The 2,794-nt window shown below is 32.9% G+C and overlaps 1 non-coding gene across 1 annotated transcript; it reads left to right on the top strand.

Moving 5' to 3' along the window:
• Nucleotides 1–2,487: 2,487 nt before the first annotated feature.
• On the top strand, nucleotides 2,488–2,560 carry TRNAK-UUU (transfer RNA lysine (anticodon UUU)). Its single transcript has one exon. It is a non-coding gene; the product is annotated as a tRNA-Lys (tRNA).
• The last annotated feature ends 234 nt before the right edge of the window (nucleotides 2,561–2,794 follow it).

Genomic DNA, 2,794 nt, shown 5'->3' with positions numbered 1-2,794 from the left:
TCTAGTGAGACTCCTGAGTGAAAATCTTCTTGTAAAAACACCAGAGTTAGAGGTCCAATCTATTTAAAAAAAATAGAAAATCATAATGATAAGAGAAAAAAAATAAACTATGATTCAACCCTTTGACCACAATAAAGATGATATCACTTTTCTACATTAAAATTAGGAATCTAAAGTAAGTGGTAATTACTATTGGATTACTTCTTTTTAGTTAAAACCACTTAGTTCATTCATCGATAAAGGTAATAATACAAGGTTTTTAAAATTCCACATGCTGAGAAAATTCCAAGTTGTGCTATTCTTGCTTAATAAGAATGTTCATTCCCAAAAGTTAAGAATTCCCCAAAGTTAAGAATGCAAAATATTGAACATCCAATTACACAAATACCTCAATATTCTATAGTTACAGCAAAGCATCTATGAAAAAATATTGGAAGAGGGCATCACTCTTCTTAGCACCCAGCTACTGGCAACTAGCCAATATTTTGCAAGCATGACTCTAAACTGACTTTGTGGGGAAGCTTCCTTATTTGTACAAGAAAATGGAAGAACCGGAGATAGTTAACTTGATGTTGCAGTTAAATAAAAATGGAAGAATGGAAATAAATAATAAATCCACTGGAGGAATATAATATATATAATGGGAATTATATATATTAATTATATAATGAGGATTATATTATTAATATATAATATAGATTATATATTATATGTAATTATAATAATATATATTATATATACATACATATATACATACACACACACACACACATATATATATATATAATGAGGATTATAAAGACAACTCAATAGTCAGAAATTCTAGACCTTTACCTTAAAAGCACAAGGGATTTTATTTCAGGGCAATTAACCCTTGAGTATACACAGAACATGTAAATCATTCATCAGTTTCTTTAAATATCCAGTCTACAGTGAGTATAGCTTCAGGTGCATACACACTCTTAGAAAAGGCAATTTCTTCTTACATATATAAATGCATATTATGTAGTCTCATAAATACATATATGTCAGCAAATCATACATAATTTTAAATATTGTAATCTTAGAGTTTTCTTCCCTTTTCCTCCATTGCCCAAAAGAGGAATTTTGACTCATTTGCATTCTGGGATATTCCAAGGCACTAGCATTCTTGATATTAGATCAGCAATTAAAAAAAAATCTACTCAATGGAAAATACTATTTTTACGTGTTATTCAGAACACATGCTCAAAGCAGGAATGTCTCAGTGTATTTATAATGGATTCATTATTTCTTTTATTTTGCTCTTTTACAGAGTAGATACAATAACATCAGCCTTTGTCTAAAATTATTATTTTTGAATTATGGTAAAAATTGTGAAGTCCTCAAAGCTAATCTATCTATCAAAAGGTTTGTTTTGCATAGATGTTCTAACATATACACACAAAAAGAAGATAACTTTATTTCATGTTAATGCACCACTCATAAATCATCAGTCATAACAAAATAGCATAGAAAAATCAACAACTCCATTAAAATAAAACTCTACATGCCATTATATCAAACAAGATTTTCTTCTCTAGCAACAGTTGCATAATTATTTTCACTGAGTCATATCACCATATAGCACATTTGTCTACCATTTTCCTTTTCGCTCTTAAAATATTCTGGGTTGGAAAATACTTTCAATATAATATTTTTAATTTCTAACAAAATAATTTCCTTCTTCTAGGAAATGCTTTTGTCGGGGATTTGGCAAGTGCTCCATTGAACTATAAACTCTAATTGCTACCTGAGCACGTAGGCTCCTGTGGCAAGGGACTAGCAGGCAAGAAGAGTCACCATTTTGAAATGAGTTATTAACGTTGATCACGAGGAAAAAGTCATGTTGCTATTAAACAGGGAGAGCATTTAAGAATATGGTTGGCACCTAAGTGATTAACTTGGGTGCCACTCTTTTCTCCCTTGGTCAATTTGACAGTAAATAGCCTGAGAAAGTCATGGTGACCAAAGACACAGAACTCTCAGAAATGATGGTCAAGACATCAAGGAGTCTGAAAAGATTAGTCTGTAAAGGATGCTTCCTATATCACCTAGACACCCTTTAGAATTAAAAGCCTTATTATCCCAAATGCTGGGAATATTGCCAACACATATTCCTCACCTATTAGTCCCTTTGGGGGATTGCCTTATATAATAATAGGTGCCTCACCCAAGGCCATTCTTTCTTCTCAAGGCAGACCACAAGAAATGCCTAAATGACATGGGGTAAAGGACCGGCCCTTTTGACCCAGCTTGGGGTAGCTCTGAAAGTTTATCCTAGTAAAGTCAGCTGATACTTTGTTAAGACTGTATCTCTCTCTGCCTAATTTTGCTCCCTTTCTTTACCTTCCACAAATGTTTCCCCCTAACAGCACTCCATGAATCCTACTGGCTAAACAAATAAACAAATCAACTATGGAAAACAGAAGAGGATTCAGAGTGTATATTTGAACTCTTTATGGGGGCGCCTGGCTGGTTCAGTAGGTAGAGCATGAGACTTTTGATCTTAGGGTTGTGGGTTCAAGACCCACATTGGGTGTAGAGATTACTTAAAATAAAATCAACCCCCTTATGAATAAAAACAATTTTTACATTATTTTTGTTTTGTACATGTGCTGTATATGATTGTTCACCTTCATTCCCATAATCCTTCATATATTTGCAATTCAGAGAGAGGAAAGATAACATTATTTTTCCAGACTCTGTTTTTGCTAGCGTTCTGTATATTGTTTGGTTTCATACATGGTTGAACAGCCAAGGAAGAGGCCATTCT

The sequence above is a fragment of the Acinonyx jubatus genome, chromosome C1, assembly GCF_027475565.1.
Source record: "Acinonyx jubatus isolate Ajub_Pintada_27869175 chromosome C1, VMU_Ajub_asm_v1.0, whole genome shotgun sequence".
Classification (NCBI taxonomy): domain Eukaryota; kingdom Metazoa; phylum Chordata; class Mammalia; order Carnivora; family Felidae; genus Acinonyx; species Acinonyx jubatus.
This window is presented reverse-complemented; position numbering and strand designations above follow the sequence as displayed.